Below are 13,298 nucleotides of genomic sequence, written 5' to 3'. Positions count from 1 at the left end.
TTACTCGTCATGTATGTGAAGGATTAGATTATTAGGACATGCAGTCCTCTTTTATTGTCATTTAGTAATGCATGCATTAAGAAATGATACAATGGTTTTCCAGAATGATATCACAGAAACACATGACAAACCAACTTAAAAACTAACAAAACCACATAATTATAATATATAGTTACAATAGTGCAAAACAATACTGTAATTTGATAAGAACAGACCATGGCATGGTAAAAGTCTCAAAGTCTCCGGTAAATCCCATCATCTCATGCAGACGGTAAACCTCCAGCACCGCAAATTGCCAATGCAGTGTACTGGAAGCATCCGACCACAGTCCGACTCCGAGTCCATCCAAAAACTCCAAGCCTCCGACCAGCTCTCCGACACCAGGCACCGAGCACCATCTCTACCGAGCGTTTCGACCCCAGCCCCAGCAACAGGCAATAGGCAAAGCCGAGGATTTGGGGCCTTCCCCTCCGGAGATTCTCAATCGCACAATAACAGCGGCAGCGAAGCGGGCATTTCAGAAGTTCCTCCAGGTGTTCCTCGTTGCTTCTCATGACTGTCTCCATCAAATCTGGATTGTGCACGGCCCCCTAGTTAACACATACGATATTCATTCAGAACAGCCGCGCACGCTGCGTCGTGCCGCCATCTTCTCCTCCCCCCACTGGGAAGGTCAGATCACAACCTGGTGCATCTAAAACCCTGCTACGTGCCTCTGGTGAAGAGTAAACGTGCAACCTCGAGGACAGTGAGAAAACGGTTGGAGGAAGCTTATGAGGTGCTCCAGGGTTGTTTTGAGGTGGCAGACTGGCAGGCATTCCGTGAGCCACATGGAGAGGATATTGATGGGCTCACAGAGTGCATCACTGGTTACATCAACTTCTGTGTGGACTGCAATGTTCCGACAAGAACTGATCTCTGTTATTCAAATAACAAGCCACGGGTAACAAAGGACATTAAGGACATCCTGAACGCTAAGAAGAGGGCGTTTAGAGATGGAAATAGGGAGGAGCTGAGGGCAATACAGAGGGACCTGAAAGCCAGGAGCAGGGAGGCTAAAGACAGGTACAGGAGGAAACTTGAGTGGAAACTCTAGCAGAACAACATGAGAGAGGTCTGGAGGGGGATAGGGACCATCACTGGGTTCTGGCAAACTAGCAACGGAGGAGCTGAAGGCAGTGTGGACAGGGCCAACGAACTTAACCTGTTTTTTAACAGATTTGACATTGTGGCCCCTGCCCATTCCCCACAGAAGCCATCTGTTGTCGGCCGCCAACCAACACATATTCCACTCTCCCCTCCTACCCCTCCTCACAGTCCCCCACCCTGCTCTCATGACCATACCCCTTCCTCACAGCTGAACAAGTGAGAAGACAGTTGAAACGTCTCAACCCAAGCAAGTCTGCAGGACTGGATGGTGTCAGTACCAGGGTGCTCAAAGCCTGCGCCCCTCAGCTACGTGGAGTACTTCGCCATGTATTCAACCTGACCCTGAGGCTCCGGAGGGTTCCTGTACTGTGGAAGACATCCTGCCTCGTCCCTGTGCCAAAGATGCCGCACCCCAGCGGCCTCAATGACTACAGACCGGTGGCATTGACCTCTCTCATCATGAAGACCCTGGAGAGACTTGTTCTGGAGCTGCTCCGGCCTATGGTCAGGCCACACTTGGATCCCCTCCAGTTCGCCTACCAGCCCCGACTAAGAGTTGAGGATGCCATCGTCTACCTGCTGAACCGTGTCTGCGCCCACCTGGACAAGCCAGCGAGCACTGTGAGGGTCATGTTTTTTGACTTCTCCAGTGCGTTCAACACCATCCGCCCTGCTCTGCTGGGGGAGAAGCTGACAGCGATGCAGGTGGATGCTTTCCTGGTGTCATGAATTCTTGATTACCTGACTGGCAGACCACAGTACGTGTGCTTGCAACACTGTGTGTCCGACAGAGTGATCAGCAGCACTGGGGCTACACAGGGGACTGTCTTGTCTCCCTTTCTCTTCACCATTTACACCTCGGACTTCAACTACTGCACAGAGTCTTGTCATCTTCAGAAGTTTTCGGATGACTCCGCCATAGTTGGATGCATCAGCAAGGGAGATGAGGCTGAGTACAGGGCTACGGTAGGAAACTTTGCTCACATGGTGTGAGCAGAATTATCTGCAGCTTAATATGAAAGAGACTAAGGAGCTGGTGGTAGACCTGAGGAGAGCTAAGGTACCGATGACCCCTGTTTCCATCCAGGGGGTCAGTGTGGACATGGTAGAGGATTACAAATACCTGGGGATACGAATTGACAATAAACTGGACTGGTCAAAGAACACTGAGGCTGTCTACAAGAAGGGTCAGAGCTGTCTCTATTTCCTGAGGAGACTGAGGTCCTTTAACATCTGCCGGACGATGCTGAGGATGTTCTATGAGTCTGTGGTGGCCAGTGCTATCATGTTTGCTGTTGTGTGCTGGGGCAGCAGGCTGAGGGTAGCAGACACCAACAGAATCAACAAACTCATTCGTAAGGCCAGTGATGTTGTGGGGATGGAACTGGACTCTCTGACGGTGTGTCTGAAAAGAAGATGCTGTCCAAGTTGCATGCCATCTTGGTCAATGACTCCCATCCACTACATAATGTACTGGTTGGGCACAGGAGTACATTCAGCCAGAGACTCATTCCACCGAGTTGCAACACAGAGCATGATAGGAAGTCATTCCTGCCTGTGGCCATCAAACTTTACAGCTCCTGCCTTGGAGGGTCAGACACCCTGAGCCAATAGGCTAGTCCTGGACTAATTTCCCGGCACACTTTACATATTACTATTTAACTATTCATGGTTTTATTACTATTTATTATTTATGGTGCAGCTGTAACGAAAACCAATTTCCCCCAGGATCAATAAAGTATGACTATCACTATGACTATGACTTCAATGTAGGAAATAAAATCAATTCAATTCATAATTTTGTGTACCTCTATCAAATCTCCCCATAATTGTCTACATTCTAGGGAGTAAAGTCCTAACGTACTCACCCTTTCCCTTAACTCAGGTCCTCAAGTCCCGGCAATATCCTTGTAAACTCTCTCTCTACTTTTACAACTTTATTTACATCTTTCCTCTAGGTAGGTGACCAAAACTGCACTCAATACTCCAAATTAGGCCTCACCAGTGTCTTGTACAATAACATACAATACTATAACATCCTAGCTCCTGTACACAGTACAATGATTTTTGAAGGCCAATGTGCCAAAAGCCTACTATACAATCCAATCTACTCATGACACCACCTTCAATGAATTATGTCCCTGTACTCTTGGATCTCTTCATTCTGCTACACTCCCCAGTGCCCTAACGTTCACTGTGTAAGTCCTACCCTGGTTGGTCCTACTGAAGTACAACGTCTTGCATTTGTCTGCATTAAATTCAATTCACCATTTTCAGCCCATTTTTTCAACTGGTCCAGATCCCACTGCAAGCTCTAATGGTCTTCCTCGCTGTCCATTACACCCCCACTCGTGGTGTCATCTGCAAATCTACTGATCCGGTTACCCAGATCTATCATCCAGATTGTTGATACAGATGGCAAACAACAACAGATCCAGTACTGACCTCTGCAGCACACCTCTAGTCACAGGGCTCCTGTCAGAGATGCAACCATCTACTATCACTCTCTGGCTTCTCCTGTGGAGCTAATGTCTATCTAACTTACTGCCTCATCCTGAATGCCAAGCAACAGACCATTCATGACAAACCTCCCATGCAGGACCTTGTCAAATACCTTGTAGACAATATCCACTGACTGGCCTTCCTCAATTTACCTGGTAATTTCCTCGGAAAACTCTGTAAGTTTGGTTAGACGTGACCTACCACGTACAAAGCCGTGTTGACTATTCCTAATCTGCGCCTGTCTATCCAAATACTTATACATCCGGTCCGTGAGAATACCTTCCAGTAACTCACCCACTACTGATTTGCCAACTGATACGCTACAGTCCTCTCATCTTCCAGAGGACCAATTTTGTACCTTGCTTTTAGTATCTACATACCTGTAACTGACCTTAGGATCCTCCACCTTGTCTGCTGGAGCAACTTCAGGTCCGCTTCTAGCTCTCCTATTTTCCGTCTTAAGTGCTCTCTTGTGTTTCATATACTCCTCAAGTATCTCATTTCTTCCTGCCTGCCTATACCTGCTGTACACCTCCTTCTTTTCCTATCTCTTGAAAACCAAAGTTCTCCCAACCTTTTATCATTATGACAGGAACATACAAACTCTCTGGTCTCAAAATTTCTCTTTTGAAGGCCTCACACTTACTAAGTGCACCTTTGCCAGAAAACAGGCTGTCCCAATCCACACTTGCCAGATCCTTACTGATAGCATCAAAATTGACCTTTCTCCAATTTAGAATCTCAACCCGAGGACCAGACCTATCCTTTTCCATAATACCTTGAAACGAATGGCATGATGATCACTAGAAACACCCAAACTCCTGTCACCTGCTCTGTCTCATTCCCTAGTAGGAGATGTAGTATTGTACTCTTTCTGGTTGATAAATACATCTGAATCTGAATCTGATTGTGTCTTTGGGTATTTTTCCTTAATGGCTGTTGCAAGTGAGATTTTGATTGTACTGGTACTTCACCATACCTGTACCTCACCATACCTGTACCTCACCGTACCTGTACCTCACCATACCTGTGCCTCACCATACCTATGCCTCACCGTACCTCAACCACACCGTACCTGTACCTCACTATACCTGTATCACACAGTACCTGTACCTCACCATACCTGTACCTCACCGTACCTGAACCACACCATACCTGTACCTCACCATACCTGTACCTCACCGTACCTCTACCTCACAGTACCTGTACCTCCCCGTACCTGAACCACACCGTACCTGTACCTCACTGTACCTGTACCTCACCATACCTGTACCTCACCGTACCTGTACCTCACTGTACCTGTGCTTCACCTTACCTGTACCTCACCATACCTGTACCTCACTGTACCTGTACCTCACAGTACCTGTACCTCACCGTACCTGGACTGCACCATACCTGTGCCTCACCATACCTATGCCTCACCGTACCTCAACCACACCGTACCTGTACCTCACTATACCTGTACCACACAGTACCTGTACCTCACCGTACCTGAACCACACCATACCTGTACCTCACCATACCTGTACCTCACCGTACCTGAACCACACCATACCTGTACCTCACCGTACCTGTACCTCACCATACCTGTACCTCACCGTACCTCTACCTCACAGTACCTGTACCTCCCCATACCTGAACCACACCGTACCTGTACCTCACTGTACCTGTACCTCACCATACCTGTACCTCACCATACCTGTGCCTCACTGTACCTGTGCCTCACCGTACCTGTGCCTCACCTTACCTGTACTTCACCTTACCTGTACCTTTCTGTACCTCTACCTCACCATACCTGTACCTGTGCACCTAACAATAACCCTGACTTGAGAATCCAGCATGGATTTTTCCAGACCTTTCACGCTCAAGCAGTGAATTCACATATTCGAGCTCTCTCTGTCACTACACCCTCTTTTACCCTGGACCATGCAGCCTACAGCACACCTGCACAGGAAAGAAAATGTTTTGCCAAAGAAAGATTTTAAGGAGAAAACAGTAGTTGAAGAGTTGAGTGGATTGTGCAGAACACAGAGCCTTGACAATGGTGAGACAGGCCACGAGGAATGAAGTGAATGGAGACTCTGCAATTCAATATTTCAACTGTGCTGTACACAACACTGTGGTTGGTAGCAGATGGCTGGGGAAGGTTCAAATTACCCATTGTGTGTCCTATAAATAAATAATCATCTCCGCTACTGCTTGGAGCACCATCTGCATCCTCAGTCGTAATTTGTTGCTGTGCTGTAGATTTGCAATTTGTGCAGAATTATTTGCTTTATTAAACTCTAGGATTTGGGCAGAAAAATAATTTTTAGTGGAGTGATTTATTTCAGTCATCATCTGTGTGTGTGTGTGTGTGTGTGTGCATGCGAGTATGCAGGTGTGCATGCGAGTGTGTGTGTGCATGTGTGCATGTGCGTGTATGTGTGTGCGTGTGTATGTGAGTGAGTGGGGGGTCGATCAGTGTGTATGTGTGTGCGTGTGTGTGTGTGTGTGTGTGTGTGTGTGTGTGTGTGTGTGTACGCGCATATATGTGATTGTGTGTGTGTGTGTGTATATGTGTGCGTGTGTACGCGCATATATGTGATTGTGTGTGTGTGTATATGTGTGCATGTGTATGTGAGTGTGTGTGGGGGGTCAATCAGTGTGTGTGTGTGTGTGTGTGTGTGTGTGTATGTGTGTGCGCACATATGTGTGCATGTGGGTGTGTGTGGGGGGGCCGATCAGTGTGTGTGTGTGTGTGTGTGGGGGGGGGATCAGTGTGTGTGTGTGTGTGGGGGGGGTCGATCAGTGTGTGTGTGGGGGAGAGTATTTTGTGTTTAAGCTTGGGAGATGGCAGCTCAAACAACTCTCAACAAGCTCGGCACCAACCCAGACAAAGTAGCCGCTTGGTCAGCATCCTCTCCTCACTCACCACCCGAAAAGTTCGCTCCCCCCACCACTACCCCAGACTGACTGCAGTATCAACTGGTGAACTAGAGCATCAGTTGTTATTCTTGTGGTCAATTGTTATTTTTCTTGTGGTTTAACTTTCTATGCTTGGTGAAAATATTATGTAATCACCTACGAGTGTAATTGTTCAGTGAATTTTCAGTAATTGTGGTATAGCCAATTCTCCATTTTTCGAGAAGTTTCTCTGCAGCTGTGTCACGCTACTGATTCGGACTATTTCATAAGTTACCTCCTCTCACTGGAATGTGCTTTACATAATGTAAAGTGAGCTAGTTTTCTAGTATAAGAAGACCACAACTTCTTTGTTCTTTTTCTCTGTTTGTTTGTTCTCCCCCTCCACTTTCTCTCTCCCTCTCTCCCTTACAGTATCCTTATTAAATAAAGGTACTCTGGTTACCCTTATTTTTCATTGTTATGAACACCTAATAAAATAGCTGTAAGTATAAGATTTATGCCCCATTCTTGACCTTTGAAGAAGCCCTGGACCAATAGCACAAGATACTGTCTTGTGGCTGCTCCTTCATGACCACAGGGTTTAAATTCAGCAGCACTGCAGGAGTACCTTCACCAGGAAGCCTACATACAGTCACAGGGTCATAGAGTCAAGCAACACAGAAACACACCCTTCAGCCCAACTGGTCCATTCTGACCAGGATTCCCATCTAGTCTAAGTCCCATTTGGCTTTTTAAACCTTTCCTATCCATGTACTTGTCCAAGTACCTTCAAAAAGCCATTAATGTGCCTGCCTCAACCACGTTCTCTGCCGACCACAACATGACTTCCCACCATCTGTACCGACTGATGAAGCTCAGTGTACTAAAATCCTTCTTCACCTCCCTGTCTACCTGCAGTGCCACTTTCAGGGAAGCAGGGACTCATTAGGTTTTGTAACACAAGAACGACAAACTAATTAAATGAAAACATGGAGCTGGGAGATAACGCGTGTACACTTAGTTTCATTTTTTACCTTAAATGAGACACACACACACACACGTATGAAGAGGCAGCATAATATCATATGCCATTTACATACTTTTACATCTAACCCGCAATGCATTATGTAAACAACAAAAAATGCTTAATCAAACAATCCATTTATAATATTAATCCGACTCAATATAGAATGCATCAACATATACAGTATATATACAGGAATATATACACAACATACTATATAATGCAACTACTATACAGACACCCACTACAAAGTAAAGTTTAAATTGTTCCATTCAGGCCTAAAGATTTAATCACTGTGGAGGTTTTCTACTCTTGTGGGAGAAAGTCTTTCTTGAAAAGAGGTGGGGTGTCACTCGGCTTGGCAGGTGAGACGTGTGGTTCTGAAACAATCCCACGTTCTGGGGCCTCCTCTGTGGTGGATGTAGGAGTTGATCCCGACACTGCGGGAAGTGGATCTGACAGGTCTGGACACCTTTCTTCTCCTTTCTCTGACATGCTCAATCAGCATTTTCATGATTAGTTGTCCTCTTGAATTTAATCTTGTAATTGTGTCCTCCAGGAAACGGAGCCCATCTCTACGTCCACGCTGCCACTGTTAGTAGAGCACCCTTCTGTGGATTGAAAATGGACGTCAGTGGCTGATGATCAGTAATGAGGGTAAACACTCTCCCACACAAGTACTGGTTGCAATGCTTTAAACCCCAAAACAGACTCATGACCTCTCTGCCAAGCTGTGCATAATTTTTCTCTGCAACAGTAAGAGAATGTGATGCAAAGGCTAGGGGGCGTTCATTTACATCACTCATAACATGGAATATGACTGCACCTACACCATGAAGCTTGGTTCACTGGACAATTTGGACCATAATGTGTGAGTACAGTGTCTTACGTCACCACTTCCTTTACTTTTCTGAAAACCACCTCACACTGCTTTGTCTATTGCCACTGAGTTTAGGGGCTGGAGCACAGTAGCCAGGTTTGGCAAGAACCTGTTGTAGTAAATGACATATCCTAAAAAGGACTGCAACTGTGATGCAACCTTTGGCCTTGGGGCATCCACCACTGTTTGAATTTTCTCAGCACACGTGATAATTCTTGTGCATCAATCGTGTGACCACAGTAAGTGATGCTTGGTTTAAAGAATTCACACTTGTAGCAACGTGCTCTGAGCCCATAATCTTCTGATCTTTTAAACACTGTCTTGAGTTTTTGGCGATGTTCCTTGTCATCCTTACCAGTAACAATGATGTCATCCAGGTGATACAAAGGGCAGCCTAGCAGCACGTGTTCCATAACTTTCTGCAGGAGTGCAGGCACAGGTGCTGCTCTAAAATTAAGCACTAGATAAAGCCCCTTGTGAGTGTTTACGGTGAGAAACACTTTGGTCACCTCTTCCATGTCCATCTGTAGATAGGCCTCAGCTCAGTCCACTTTGTGTGTTTTCCTTCAGAAAGGTTTGCAAAGATACCCTCTATCCTGGGCAAGAGGATAGTTATCTACTTCCAGTACTGGGTTGATAGTGACCACAGATCCTCACAGACCCATTCTTCTTGGCTACTGGGAGCACAGGTGTTGTTCATGAGCTCCACTGAACCTTGAACAGAAGTCCTTCAACTTCCATCTGATCTAGCTCATTGGCTACTTTATCACAGATTGTATAAGGAACAGGATGGGCTTTGCCAGCCTTGGGTGTGACATTTTCATTTAACGCTATTTTACCCTTGATATGTTTGATTTTCCCAATCCTTCCTTAAACACTGGTGTGGTATCATCCAGTAGGTTTTCTCATTAGCTTTCAGTTGACTCTGTTACAGGGGATGTGGCATGCCAATGGTGGATGGATCTCCAATCAAGTTGTAGTTCTCTCAGCAAATGCAACCCCACAATGCTGGTTGTTCTGTTTCTACCACATAGAAGCTCAATGTTGCTTGTTGGTTGTTGTATTTCATTGTTACCAATCAAGTTCCCACAGGAGTTACCTTTTCTCCAGTAGACGTTCTTAAGTGTGTATCTGCAGGTTTTAGTTCAGTATCTCTGAATCTCTGTATCTCCATTCAAGCTTTTTTTTTTGAATGACTGAAACAGTCAAGCCAGTCTCCAATTCCAGTTTAATTAATTCACTGTTCACTTCTGGTGTAAATCAGTTTGCTTGTCTAATGTTATTTTTCACTCAGTAAATTTCAAGGCTACTCAGTCCTGTGTCACTCTTATCATTATCAGGTTTTTCATCAACAGTGTGCAGATTAGTGCTCTTTTTGAAACTGCAACTTGACTTTTTATCTTTTTCTCTTCCCTGTGCAGTCCATTTATTTTTGTCTGCCCAACATGCTCTTTGTATGTGTTCTACTTTGTTGCATTTTCTGCAAGTTTCACCTTTAAACCTACATTGGTCTGGTGTATATGAGCCCCTGCAGCAACTCAATTTGGTTGGCAAAGCAGGTTTTCTGTTTAGATGTTGCAATTTTGTTTCATTCCTGACAGCAACTCTGCCTGCTGTTACTATCGATACAGCTATTTCAACTATTCTTTCAAATGTAAGTTGTGCTTCAAGTAGAAGGAGTTTTTGAATGCTGTTTTGAAAGTGAAACCCTGCTGGTCTCCTTGGCTGTGAAAGTCCAGGGAAGACACAATCCGGTCCCGCCAAACCTGTGAGATTGAGACAGCCCTCCCACCCCAAATTCCAGTTTGTGTAGATGCTGTGTAATTTACTACCCTGTTACAACTTGGTGCCAAGAAATAACAGATGACTAAAGGAATTATATTTATGAATCTTAACTATAGGGTTAGTAAAGAAAAAAAAAGAAAAAACAAAAAGGGCCCATTATAATTAAACAGAAAAATGTGCACAAGTTGGAGCTCATCTTGAGCGTCTCTGTCACTCACACGCTGGGCCCTCAGTCAATGTGAACGCACACACTGTCACAAAGGGGTGCTGGGAACGGACCCAAATGTGAGACACAGACACTGAAGTACAAGGAACAGGACTTGACTAGAGTAGGGACATGACAGGATTCAGGCAAGGAGCAGGGACAAGAGCGCAGACTTGGGCTAGGGAAAGCAGGACCAGGACTAGGAACCATGGACTAGGAGATAAGGCTTGGACTCTGAGCCCGAGACTGGACAAGGACCCAGAACCTGGGTCTTGCCTCGGGCTCAGACCCCAGAACCAGGCAAGTACATGACATGGCTTGAGGCTTGGGGTCTTGGGTCTTGAGCTTGGCTTGGGATCTTTGAGGTTTGGGGTCTTGGGTCTTGAGCCTTGAGCTTGGCTTGAGATCCTCAAGGCTTGAGATCTTCGTCTTGAAATGCAGAGACTGATAACTCGGAGACTGGAGCTGAGACACAGACTGGGAACTGAACATCAACATAGAGCCAGGACTCATCCTTCAACAAGCCAGGACTCATCTTTGACACAACACAAACACGAGACAGGACAGAACATAGACAGAGCCAGAACTTATCCTACGACAAGCCAGGACTCAACTTCATCTCCACACCAAGGTGGGACAGGTCTCTCCATCAGGTAACAGCAGAATGGCCAGACTTACCCAACAGAGGCAAGGACAAGACAAGACAGATCCCCCTGCAGGGCAACAGTAAAACAGCCTGGCTTATCCCATGGAGGCAACAAGAAGAGACAAACACCAAAGAATGACAGACAGTTCCATCTCTGCTCCGGGGAAGCTCCAAGTCTCAGTTCAGCCAACAACCTCAGCTGGCTACAGAAACAGCTGGATCCCTACCTAGCTCACAGTGGCTGGCAGCCACTCAGCTGGCCCAGGAAACAGCTGAATCCATACCACAAAGACTACTCCAATGAGTGGCAACAAGGCTTCATGAAGCAGTGGTCCTCCAACCAGGCCTAGAGATCACAAATAGTTTCACTAGCCTTCCATCAGCAGGTTGCTCCAAGAGGGACTGACAAGACAAACCAGCAGCCCACACTGAATCCCAAGGCTACTTATATTGCAAGCCCAAAGATGGGAATCAGGTGCCTATGATTAACTCAAACAAGGGACAGCTGGAAGACCCGGAGTCCTGAGTCCATGGACCGGACTGTGAACCAGAATGCGGACTTCATGGACCGGACCATAACACACACCACCTTCTGAACGTCGCTCGCAATCCATGCTGAACAAATGGGTCTCCCACCGGATCGTATCTTACGACCAGTTCTCCGAAGCACTTTCTTGCTTCATCTCCTACCGAACAAAAGACCCAAGACCAACCTTGGTGTCCCTCACCAAAAAAACCTCCCCCCAGTTCCACCATCCTAATTGGATGGCACAATTCCTCATCATCCCTTATCCTTAACGATAACCCATTCAGGCTGAAAGCAGAACAGACTGCTCTTACAGAACTGCTAAATGAAAAACCTACAGCGTAACAGTAAAGATGTGAACCAGGGCATTACATAAGATTCCACAAGCTAAACAATCTCTCAGAGTATCATTAAGCCCATTACTGAATTGGCAATGCTCAGACAATCTCTTCAATTCACTCATGCATGCTTAAATGGACCACCCCCACCCCCATCTTTTCATTCCTCTTATGAAACCTAAAGTACTCTGCAAGCAACAATGGTTTCAGTTCTAAGTGTTCCTGCATTACTTTCATGATATCAACAAAGCTCATTTTGGCTGATTTGGTTGGAGCAGCCGAACTTCTAAGCAAACTGTATGCCTTTAAACTCAATGCACTCTGCAAAAGTGGCACCCACTTTTCATTGGCTATTTCAGTTGCTTTAAGATATTGCTTGATTTGCTCAGTATATCTGTTGTATACACAAACACATCAATCTTTCCAATGTAGCTCTTCTTTATGATTATTTTCACCCCGTTCTCACTGTTTGTGAACCTGTGAATTCTTCCATTTTCAGATTTTTTTAATTCAGCAGTCTCTGTCCTTTCCTAAAGAAGCACGTGCTGTGCATTTTTTTACTCAACTGTTTCTTGCTGTACTTTTTTTTCACCCGAACATCTTGCAGAGTTTCTACAGATATGTAGTCATCTCAGGTTTATTTTAAAAATTACTTGTCACCACTGTTATGTTTTGTAACTCTAAAACATTAAATTAATTAAAAGAAAACATGGAGCTGGGAGATAATTTGTGTACGCTTAGTTTCATTCTTTCCTTTAAACGAGACACAGATGATGTGGTGGCGTAATGCCGTATGCCATTTACATACTTTTACATATAACGCACAATCCATTATGTAAACAACAAAGAATGCAGATTCAAACAATATAAATATGGAGATCCTGGGCTGTCCAGACTTCAAGATCCCCCTCTCAGCCTCGCGAATGTGGTGCAAAGGGATGCAAAGCAGTACACTTGGCATCAACTTGGCTGCAGGAGCTGCTGGGAGGTGACATGATACGTCATCAAACCGCCTGAGGGGCTGCACTCCGGATTTGTGTAGGGATTACTCCTTAGCCTTCTCTTCTCCCGAAGATACAAGGCAGTGGGATCCGTAACCCTGGATAGGGGCCCATACCGGGTACTGTCAGCCAGAGCCAGCTGAGCCCGGGACTTCTGTAGGGCAGGGACGTCATGCCCTGTAGTAGTGACATATGGAGCCACTACCCACTACCCAAACACAAATATTACTGAAATATTAAATACACTAGAGTACTCTTAGGTCCCTCTGTTCTACAAGACTTTCTAGGGTGCTCCTGTCGTGGGATAGTGGTTGAAGGCAGCACATCTCCACCTTCTCTAGGGCAATTAGTGCAGG

Source organism: Mobula hypostoma, chromosome 1 (genome assembly GCF_963921235.1).
Source record: "Mobula hypostoma chromosome 1, sMobHyp1.1, whole genome shotgun sequence".
NCBI classification, from domain to species: domain Eukaryota; kingdom Metazoa; phylum Chordata; class Chondrichthyes; order Myliobatiformes; family Myliobatidae; genus Mobula; species Mobula hypostoma.
This window is presented reverse-complemented; position numbering follows the sequence as displayed.